Genomic DNA, 11,929 nt, shown 5'->3' with positions numbered 1-11,929 from the left:
GCATGTTTTGGATTATAGCGCTACATTCGGCAGGGAGTGTAACGATTTCGCTATCCTCAAGTTTCCTTTTATTAGAAAGAATTTCTTTTAAGAATTTAGCATATGAGGGCATCTGCGTAATAGCTTCGGTAAACGGAATTGTAACGTTTAATTGTTTAAGGAGATCAACAAATTTTCTAAATTGGCCTACATCTTTGGTTTTAACAAGCCTTTGAGGGTAAGGTATAGGTGGTTTGTAAGGTGGTGGAGGTACATAAGGTTCCTTCTTTTCTAGGGTTTCCTTATTACTCTCTTCCTTTTCCTTAGGTTCACTTTCCTCAGTAGATTTCTTAGGGTTTTGGTTTTCTATCCTTGGGTCAGACGGTCCTTCCACTTCCGTTCCACTTCTTAATATAATTGCATGAGCTTGGCTTCTCGGATTGGGTTGGGGCTGTCCAGGGAATGTACCAGTTGGTGCAGCAGTAGGTGCTTGTTGTTGAGCTACTTGAGATATTTGTGTTTCTAGCATTTTGTTATGGGTAGCCAAGGCATCTACTTTGCTTGCTAGTTGTTTAAGTTGTTCGCCAGTGTGTATGTTCTGGTTTAAGAAATCTTTATTGGTTTGTTGTTGGGAAGCTATAAAGTTTTCCATCATGATTTCCAAGTTGGATTTTCTAGGGGTATTATTGTTAGGATTCGGTTTCTGATATCCCGGAGGTACAGATGGGGCTTGATTCGGAGACTGTCCAGGTGCGTATAAAGCATTATTACTCTTATATGAAAAGTTTGGATGGTTCTTCCAATTTGGGTTATAGGTATTCGAATAGGGGCTTCCTTGAGCATAGTTTACTTGCTCTGCTTGGATTCCAGTCAAGAGTTGACATTCCGCAGGAGTGTGGCCTTGGATTCCACAGACCTCGCAATTCTGAGTTATAGCAACCACGGCGGTTGGAGGTGATACGTTTAAACTTTCAATTTTCTGGACCAAAGCATCCACTTTTGCATTAACGTGATCAAGGTTACTTATCTCGTACATGCCAGTTTTCGGTTGAGGTTTTTCCACTGTTGTTCGTTCGGTTCCCCACTGATAGTGGTTTTGGGCCATGCTCTCGATAAGCTGGTAAGCATCAGCATAAGGTTTGTTCATTAGTGCACCACCTGCAGCGGCGTCTATTGTTAACCTTGTATTGTATAAGAGACCATTATAAAATGTGTGAATTACTAACCAGTCTTCCAAACCATGGTGTGGGCAAAGTCTCATCATGTCTTTGTATCTTTCCCATGCTTCGAAAAGAGACTCGTTGTCTTTCTGTTTAAATCCGTTTATCTGGGCTCTTAACATAGCTGTTTTGCTTGGCGGAAAGTATCGGGCAAGAAAAACTTTCTTCAACTCGTTCCATGTGGTGACTGAGTTGGAAGGAAGAGATTGAAGCCATCTTCTAGCGCTATCTCTTAATGAGAAAGGAAAAAGACGAAGTCGAATTGCCTCTGAAGTGACACCATTAGCTTTAACAGTATCAGCGTATTGGACAAATACGGATAAATGAAGGTTTGGATCTTCGGTAAGATTTCCAGAGAATTGGTTCTGTTGCACAGCCTGCAACAGTGAAGGTTTAAGTTCAAAGTTGTTTGCTTCGATTGCGGGTGGAGCAATACTTGAATGCGGTTCATCTTGCGATGGAGCGGCGTAATCTCTAAGAGCACGAGCTGGTTCTGCCATCTCGGGTATCGAAGGAAAAATGTTTTTGAAATCAGGAAGGTCTATAGGAGGGAGATTGTTCGCAGCACGATATTCCCGAATTCGTCGTAAGACTCGGAGATATAGTTCGATATCGTTGATTCGTAAATAGAGCGGTTCGCCTTGTGAGCGAGTGCGTGGCATACAAATCAACGAAAGAAAGAATAGAAGAAAAAGAAACCTTAGTCTCTACAGCGTAACGGAAGAGTTACGATATCGATTAAATAAAAGTCCCCGGCAACGGCGCCAAAAACTTGGTCGCTCGACTGGGTGAGTCGAGAATGGGATACAAACTGCAAGTGCACAGTTCTATCGCGTAGTTTTAAAAGATATCGATCCCACAGGGACTTATGAATCGATATACCGTTATCTAAGGTTACTACGTAAATCTAAGGTGAAAATGTTTGATTGTTTGGGGAAAAACTAAGAGCTAAACTAATATCTAGATTAAATATTAATAAAACGGATATCGGTATGTAGTTCGTCAAAACTAGGGAATCAAGTCTTTGTCGGTTTCTTGGCTTTTTAAAACAAATCGTTTCAGTTAACTTTATTGGTTAAAGGTTTTATCTCAAACTCTCGCTCTGTTGAATAAACCATGATCTTATATTAATGTTGCTGTCACTTATAATTAAGTCAAAAACCATATTTTGAAAGCAATAAAGTTGCAGAAACTCTTTTTAAGAAAATACTGACCGTTTTAAACACCCTTATCTCAAACTCTCGCTCTGTTGACTTAGGTTATATAATTAAATCCAAATGCTTAACTCTCGTCCTCACATTCAATCTTTAAAAATACTTTTTGGAAAAGGTCAGAATTTAATTAACTCTAAAACTTGCTCTCGCCCTGATCTAGAATTAATGCCTAACTTACACTGTCCAGTTAAAATCTCAAACTCTCGCTCTATTGATTTTAACTTCTTTATGTCTTTTACTTTTGTAAAAAATCTTGTTATTAAACCTGTAAGTTGAGACCGTAAAAAGATTGATTCTAATTTTAAGTTTAGGTAGACCGACTCAGTCTTGATCCCTTATTCTGCTTACTTTACATACCGATACCTAGGCAAATTAGCCAGACATGCTAAATAAATAAGAATTTATATCATGCATAAACAGACTCATTTCAGGCAGACAATATGAATAAACAATAGAATAAAACATTAAAAATTAAATAACGATTAAAGAACCTGACTGCGTAATACAATGGTCTTGAACACTCCACCACAAGCCGGTAGGATTTGTTCTTGGATTCTTCAATTAAACAGTAAATTAAATCAAGGAAATAAAACTGGAATATAACGTAAGGTTAAATCCGGTATAAAGTTGCACAATAGTTTCCGGTGTAGAAACTATTATGCGAAAAATATCTAAAAGCTAAAACGGGAAAGATAAATTGCAAGGGAAAAAGAATGTAGAACTTGCAAAAGAAATAAATAAAATAAACAATGTTAAGTGCTGGAAAGGAAAAAAATAAGCAAAAGGCGTGAAAAGAAAATTTGGCAGAGCTTCGGCAAACTGAGCGTGCAAAAACTGTGTGTCTTTTAGGTTTGTGAGATGGCTATTTATAATAGCCTTGGTAACTGCATTCCGTTTCTCCCATTCTTCACGTGGCTACATGCACGGCGTGGATATAGGAGACCAACTTCTCAACGTTCCTCTTCAAGTCTTTCTGAGGGCGTTACTTGCGCCAAAAAGGTAGTGGAGTTGTGTGACGCTCGTCACACTATGTGTGACGTCCGTCACAAGGCTGTTTTGCGTGACGCTTGTCACGCACCCTGTGACGTCCGTCACAGGCACAGCGTTGGTGACTTGTGCGCTTTGGGCTGGGCTTTGGCATTTGGTCCCTTTTCTCTTCTTTTTACACCTCCTTTTCTTCCCTTTTTTCACTTTTGCTTCAAAATGGATACCTGACATAAATAGCAAGGAAATACTGCATAATATCTGATAAAATGTGATAAACTAAAGTAAATGATAATATAATCTGATTGAATTAAGTCTTAAAATGCGATATAATTTCGTGTTATCAGAATATCAATCAGCACACACTATAACCAAACAATCAGGCTCACACAAAGGTTTAGGCATGGAAGCCAACTGGAATAGGGTTAAAGGGTGCTCTTAACCTTGCCATTGAGGGGCTAAGGTGAAGCAGATGAAAGGATATGAGGGGTGTGCCTCATTGCTCTTATCCCTGGTCAGGGAGAGCATTTGAATATCAGAAGGTGTGGGAGTTCAGAAAGTAGGAACTCTCTCCACATATTATTGACTCGATAGATCTTGGGTTAAGATCTCAATGCTACAACCATGTAATGGGAGCAGGGAGAAGACTCACAGAATAGTGGGAGATAGGCTACATATCTCTTATATCCACCAATTGCCTTATTTGAAGGACTTTTCCTGCTTGGGACAAAAGTAAACATACACAAGCATTGCCTCTTAAGGAGGACTTCAGACAGTTGCCTGGCCAAATAACAGGCCAGGTCTTCCAGACTACATGAAGAAAAAGGAATTATACCTCAAAGCAAATTGCTATTTAAGCAAAGCAAATCAAGTTCAAAGAACTAAGCAACTAATGGTACTTGTTCTTGAAGAAAATGGAGAAACAGTTGTTGTTTGGTGATGCAAGCTCAAAACAGATGCACACAAAGCTTCCAAATGCTGAATGGTCAAGTGTTTTTAGCTCAAGAGTCCTTGAGAAAGCTCCATTCACGATCTGCCATTAATAGAGCTTGTTGCAACAGCTGTGGAAAATGGTGTTACAGTGGTGATTTGAGGCTTGAAATGAGTTTGAAGATGATGGTATATGATGCAGCAGCCAAGGCCAACTCGTGTGCTTTGCAATTTTTCAAGAAAAGTTCAAAATGTCAAAAATGAGCAAAATGAGAGAGAGTGATTTTCTGTCTTGGAATTGTGGCTGCTAGGGTTGCTCTTGGCAGAAAAAGTGATATATATGTGCTGTTTAACATGCTAAGTGGAATGCTAAACACAATTAGCTTAAATGAAGTAATTTTGGTCATTTGCTAAATTTCCACCAAGTTGGTAATGGGGTGTAAGTCTGCACGAAATTGGGCTTGTAACATGTCTCAAATATCATTTCAGACCTTATTCAAATGGCAAAATGGATTGGAAATGGTTATTTGGAAAATTCACTTTTCACCCTCACTTGAAAATAAATCATGTAAGTGCAAAAAGGCCATTTTGATTGGTAATGTTTTGATGAATGATGATGACATTTTTGGAAAGAGGGGATCAAATGTGACTTGTTGCAAAAAACCCCCACCCAATTTGGCCAAATGGTTTGAGAGATATGGCCTTTTGAAGTTCAAAAATTTTGGACAATGAATTGATCATAACTTGCCAACCATACATGGGAATTGAGTGTTCTTGGACTTTTTGGAAATGGGAGAACAATATCTTCAACTTTCATGTTGGGCAAAAATTCATTTGAAGCTTGTATCATGATGTAAGTTTAGGCTCAAGAAGTTTCCATTTTTGGCAAATTCCAATTATAGGTCAACTTTCTATTTTGGGAAATTTCCTGTTTGACTTCAAATTCTTCCATGATGATGTTTGACATGATATATGAGGCCTATATGGACATGAGTGATACCTCCAAACCAATTCCCACCATCAAATCACTGATTAAATCCACAGTTGACCAACAGTTGACTTTCTAGGGTTTTGGATGACTGGGCCATGTTCTGATGAATTCCAAACCCTAATCCCTTGAGATTTTGATTCCAAATGATGTCACAACTCATATGAGCTCTTGATGATTGATCATGGTGCCCAAATTCTTCAAGAATGGCCACCATCCATTGTTCAATGGCTGATTTGACTGTTTGACTGATGATTACTTCATCTGCAAGTAACATGGTTAGATGACAATATTTTTGTACTTTTTGGTTAGTAAACATATGAAAAGCAATGATATACAAATGCAAGACATGCTTGGTGATCAAGAACCACACTCACAAGGTACCCACCCACTAGGAGGGAAGCTAGGGCATGCAATGATCCTTGAGGCCATGATATGATATGATATGGGCCATGAGGGATCTTAGGGCCAAAATTTGGGTCTTACAGGAGTCGTGTCCTGCTCACACATTCCTTTTATTTTATTATCCCCAATAAGAGTCTTGTTATATGTCTCTATTCCTGGTGAGTGTACTACTCCGATGGGTCGTCTTTTCTTCTGTGTGAACCATATTCCCCACAGAGTTTTTTTGTCTTTTGCATGCATACATTTGCATCATGAGGTCTCTTAGGGACCAAAATTTGTCTCATTGTTGTTATTTAAGTCCATTCTACTGCGTCGAGCTGAAGATTTCTAAACTTCACTTCTCCGGCTAGAATGACCTTAAATAGGGGCATCTGTAAGACCCCAATTTTGTCCCTAAGATCCCTCATGGCATCATATCACATCATATCATTGCCTCACGGATCATTGTGCACCTTTGCCTCCTTCCTTGTGGGTGGGTTATCTTTTGAGAGTGGTTCTTGATCACCAAGCATGTATTGCATTTGTATATCATTGCTTTTCATTTGTTTACTAACCAAAAGTACAAAAATATGTCATCTAACCATGTTACTTGCAGATGAAGCAAACTTGGTCAAGACAGTCAAATCATTCATTAAGCCATAGATGGTGGCCATTCTTGAAGAATTTGGGCACCATGATCATTCATAAAGAGTTCATATGAGTTGTGATATCATTGGGAATCAAGATCTCAAGTGGTGGAGGCTTGAAGTTCATCAGAACATGGTTCAATCAGCCAAAACCCTAGCAAAGTCAACTGTGGTCAACTGTGCATTTAATCAGGGATTTGATGGTGGGAAATGGTTTGAGAGGTCTTATTCATGTCCATACAAGCCTAATATAACATGTCAAACATCATCATTGAAGAATTGGAGGTCAGACAAAGTTTCCCAAAATAGCAAGGACCTGTAATTTTCAACTACCAAAAATGGAAAGTTCTTCTCCTCAAAATTACATCCTCAAGTAAGCTTCAAATCAAAATTTGTCCAACATGAAAGTTGAAGATCTTGCTTTTACCTTTCCAAAAAGTCCAAGAACACTCATTTCTCATGTGTGGTTGGCAAGATATGATCAAATCGTTTTCAAGAAAAGTTGAACTTCAAGGAGGCATAACTCTTGAACCATTTGGCCAAATTGAGTGAGGTTTCTTTGAGAAAATCCCATTTGACATGAGCTATCATAATGCATCATTACATTTCATCAAAAATCATCACATCAAAAGGTCATTTTTCAAGTGAACCATTTATATTTTGGTGGGAAAAAAGGCCATTTTGAAAAATACTCATGATTTTCATGCCAAACCACTTCCAATAGCTTCTAAACAGAAAATTGGATTTGCTTCAAAAGAGTTTCTACTGTTCCATTGGCTGCACAAGCATAAGGGCATTTTGGCCAACTTGACATAAAGCTCATTTTCACTAATCCATTTGATTTGTCTTAATCATGATTAAGAAGTTGGATTAACAGGACTATATAGCCTTAATCATAACAGAAAATCGAGATCCACAATCACAATCTGAGATCTAAACCAAAAATTCTCCAAATTCTCTCAAATTTTTCCAAAACTTTTTTCACTTGGTTCTTCAAAATTCTTCATTCTTTGTGCTTTCTCTCGTGTTGATCATCACTTGTAGGTACAATCAAGCATCTCTTGAAGAAGAATTGTAGAAGAACTTGGCTAAATCGTGGCTGTTGCACATTGGAGGTTCCCATGGCAGTTGCAAATTTCACTGGATTCAAGCATTGCTGAGTTGAATTATTGCTTCCATTCATCTTCCTAATCTTCATAGGCTTTCTGTTTTCAACTTTCAAGTCCTGAAGAACACGATAACAGGATTTGCATCTTCAAGAGGTAGGAATTCGAACCTTCCAATTCTTGAAATTAGCATGTGGTTTAGGTAGATCTTGCAACGTAGAACACACTGCAACTTGAATCGTGCGTTTTCATTGAGATTTGATGAAGAAATCTTGATTTGAAGTTTGGACACCAAAACTTGTTTGGATCGAATCTCTTGCCATGCATAGAATTAGGATAAATCAAGGTTATATTGTTGATCTATGTTGAACGCTGATTCGATCCATATATGGTTTGTGCATTTCTGTAACTTTTTGTTCATGATGATGATGAATGTGCAAGAACACGATGAAGCTGGTTTGAATTTCGTTTCCAGATGGTATTTTGATCCGTTTGGCCTGGCTGTTGCATGAATTCCGTGTTTATGTGCCATGAACCCTATCACCGTGTGCCACGTAATACTTGAAACGGGGCGTTTCATGCTGAAACGGGGCGTTTCATGCTGAAACGGGGTGTTTCATGCTGAAACGCGCCCCATGTGATTTAACCAGGGGATCGATTCCCCGTTCCAGCGCTTTTGCATTTTGTCATTTGGCATTATTTCAATTACCTTCACATGTTTGTCCATGGTCATTCATCTTTATTTTTATTTTTCATCATAATCAAAAAATCATAAATCAAGAAATACTAGGCCAAAATTCATGATTCTTTTTTTGATTTGTTCATCATCATGTCTATTATTTTATGGATATTTTTAATAAATTTGTGCACGGTTAGATTTTTAAAATGCCTAGGGTTTGTTCTAGTGTACCATACCTTGCACCATGCTCACCTTTTCTTTCATGAAATCTTGATGTCTAATTGGAAATGTTTGAAATTTTACATGCATGATCTAGACTCATTCCTGGTCATTTTGGTATATGGTTTGCTAATTTTGCATTTCTGGATTGGGAGATATGATGTGATCTTCATGAGTGTGACAATGTGTGTCACACTAATTTTTGTTCAACTTCTTGAATTTTTTTACCATGCTTATTGATTGCCAATTGCTCTGAATTTTTGCATGTTGATGCTTCTGAATGTCTAGTTTGAGCATGATATTTTGTAGGAATTTTTTGATCCATTTCCTATTTTATTGAGATTTCCTTTGCTGTTTAGTCTTATGTGAACTTTTCTTGAGTGTTCAACTTCCATGTTTTGTGAAATTCTGGATATGTATTGGATGGACTTGAAATTTGGCATGTGTATTATAGACATCTTGAAGTTCATCTTAGCTTTGTTTTGGTTCATTTATCTTATGTCATTTCTGTTTTGCACTCATTTGAAGTTGATGCATCATTTGTGGCCTTGGTTGAGTTTGCTTTTGCATACCATGACTTGATGATTTTAATTTCCATACTTCCTCTCATCCAATTGCCATAATTTCTGGTATGCTGATCCTTGAATGTGTTCTGTTTAGAGTTGAATTTTTGTGGAATTTATTGAGCCATTTTGGATTTGATATGCTTGTGTCTATTCTGTTTGCTCCATTGTGATTCACACTTGCACACTTTGACATGATTTGTGTGTGAAATGAATTTGGTGCATAGTTTTGATGTGAGACCAATTGGACTTTATTCTTGAGTGATTTATATTGATTCTTGTTGAGTTTCACTTGCTGTTTTAAATTTTTCATCTCCCTTTGACCCTAGGCTTGGCCTAGTGGTCAACTTCTCATGTTTGAATGTGATTTTCAGGTTGAAGAACCAATTGCTTTAAGGAGATTAATTCAAGTTGATTGAGTTTGGTTTATTTGATTGTTATAGACTAACTTGGTTTGTTTTGTAGGATTCTTTGGCTCACTTGAGTTGATTGTGCTTTGCACTTTGCATTGTTTGATTGTACATTGTTTGTTGGTTCTCATCTTGTCTGTTTTGACTTTGTGATTGGTATGCTGATTATATTTGATTGATTTCAGGTACCTTAGTTGCTAAGTTCCTTGTGAACTTGTTTGTGCTTTGCTAAGCTAGGTATAACCTTCTTTCCTCCATGTAGTCTGGAAGACCTGGCCTGTTACTTGGCCAGGCAACTGTCTGAAGTCCTCCTTAAGAGGCAATGTTTGTGCTTGTTTACTTTTGTCCCCAAGCAGGAAAAGTCCTTTGAATAAGGCAATTGGTAGAACACAAGAGGTGTGTAACCCACCTCCTGCTAGTCTGTATGTCGTCCCTTTGCTCACATTACATGTTGTAGCATTGTGGACATTAACCCAAGATCAATCGAGTCAATAACTTGTGGAGAGAGTTCCTACTTTCTGAACTCCCACACCTTCTTTCATTTGAAGCTCTCCCTGACCAGGGATAAGAGCATGAGGCACACCCCTCATATCCTCTCATCTGCTTCACCTTAACTCTCAATGTTAAGGTTAAGAGCACCATTGACCCCCATTCCAGTTGACTTTAAAAATCTAACCCTTGCTTGAGCCTAATTGATTGGTTATAGTGTGTGCTAAATGACTTTGGTTGATTGATTGCTTAGTTCATTTGTACATGTTTGCTTGTATGCCTTAGTGCATTTATCATCATTAATTGCTCATTAGTGCATGATCATCATCTCACTTCTTTGTGACCATCTTTGGTTTGCCCATTGAGGACAATTGTAAGTTCATTCATTGGCCATTGTTCCTATGATATGGAAGTGAGTATAAGACCATTTCATTGGCCACTCATCTTCTCTTTGCTTGATGCATTTGTTTGTTGTATGTGAGGATTCAATTGTAAGTCCACGTTGTTGGCATTTGTCTCCCATGATCATAGGTTGGAGGTTAGAGTAAGCCCAGATAGATTGGTATCTGACATCCAAGTGTTGTTTTGCTTTGTTGGAGATTGGTATAAGCCAAGATAGATTGGCATCCGGTATCCAAGTTTTGTTTTGTTTTAGGAGATTGGAATAAGACCATTTATTGGCTTCCGGTATCCAAGTTTTGTTTGTTTTAGGAGATTGGTGTAAATCCATTTATTGGTATCCGGTATCCAGGTGTTTCTTTGTTTAGGAGATTGGTGTAAATCCATTTATTGGTATCCGGTATCCAAGTTTTGTTTTGTTTTAGGAGATTGGAATAAGACCATTTATTGGCTTCCGGTATCCTTGTTTGTTTGTTTAGGAGATTGGTGTAAATCCATTTATTGGTATCCGGTATCCGCCTTTGTTTGTGAGATTGGAGTAAGACCATTTAGTGGCATCCGGTATCCTTTTGCTTTGCTTGTTTGTTATTGCTCATTTGTTGCCCATTCCAAAGGACACACTTGAATCATCTTCTATATGATTTCAAGAGGTGGACCCTTCTGAGAAGTTTTACACTCCATCTTCATTCATCCTTTTCGTCCTAAACCTTTTCACACATTGCTTTCAAAACTTGAGATAAATATTGTGCAAACATTCTTCATGCTTTTTCAAATTAGAAACCTGGACCTTAAGTCCTTGATTTTCAAACTTCACTTTTGTTAATACTTCTTTGAATCAATCTTAATCATACCTTGACCATCCTTTTGTGAATAATCATAATCAATTAACTCCACACATTCAAATGTTTTGGCTTTGTCCATTCTTGTTAATCTTTTCACACATTAGCCATAGGTTTCAATTATCATTGTGGTTGATATAAATCTTACCCTATCCTTAGTGAGTTGGCAGTAAGACTTTCGTACTGAAAACAGGGTTAACCCCTCTAGTACGTCGAAGCTATCCTCGCATGGTGGATTGTTGGTCTTGGTTGAGTTTTCTCCCATTGATAATGAAAAACCTTAGGGCTTGTGTTTTAAAATGAACTCACATACTTTTTGGAAATCTTTTAGCCGAACTACGGTGTTTTGATCCTTTACCTTTTATGGAAAGGTACGTAGGCAACGGGTTCATCCGTTCAAACACAAAAATAACTAACTTGTATATTCTTTTCTCATCATCCCATTCATGTTTGCACAATAAATATTTCATAACAAATAACATTTTAGTACAACAAGTGTGAAAAGGGCTCCCTAGGAGTACCTAGGACGTTTTGGGTGCCTAACACCTTGCCATTGCGTAATTTACCCCTTACCCAGACTCTCTGATCTTTTCATTAGTTTTCTATGTGTAAAACTTCTTAGGCTTTTGTTCGCTTTTTAGCCAGTCCTTTGGATAAATAAAAGTGCGGTGGCGACTCGATTCTTTGTATACTTTGCTTTTGATTTAATCAATAAATCATAAAGTGACGAATACACCGCTACAGAAAAGTCTGTTCTTTTTAGCGTTAAAGGATTTATCATTTTTGTTAAAGAACTTACCAAACCTTTTAACAAGGAGCATGCAATTCTCATCTTCCTCCAATGCGTCATCATCTTTATCTTCTTTTGAGTCTACCTTC

At 37.8% G+C, this 11,929-nt stretch overlaps 1 pseudogene; it reads left to right on the top strand.

Annotated features, from left to right (window-relative positions):
• The first annotated feature begins 1,214 nt into the window (after positions 1-1,214).
• LOC127116460 (uncharacterized) lies at positions 1,215-1,314 on the top strand (annotated as a pseudogene).
• The last annotated feature ends 10,615 nt before the right edge of the window (positions 1,315-11,929 follow it).

The sequence above is a fragment of the Lathyrus oleraceus genome, chromosome 1 (assembly GCF_024323335.1).
Source record: "Lathyrus oleraceus cultivar Zhongwan6 chromosome 1, CAAS_Psat_ZW6_1.0, whole genome shotgun sequence".
Taxonomy (NCBI): domain Eukaryota; kingdom Viridiplantae; phylum Streptophyta; class Magnoliopsida; order Fabales; family Fabaceae; genus Lathyrus; species Lathyrus oleraceus.
This window is presented reverse-complemented; position numbering and strand designations above follow the sequence as displayed.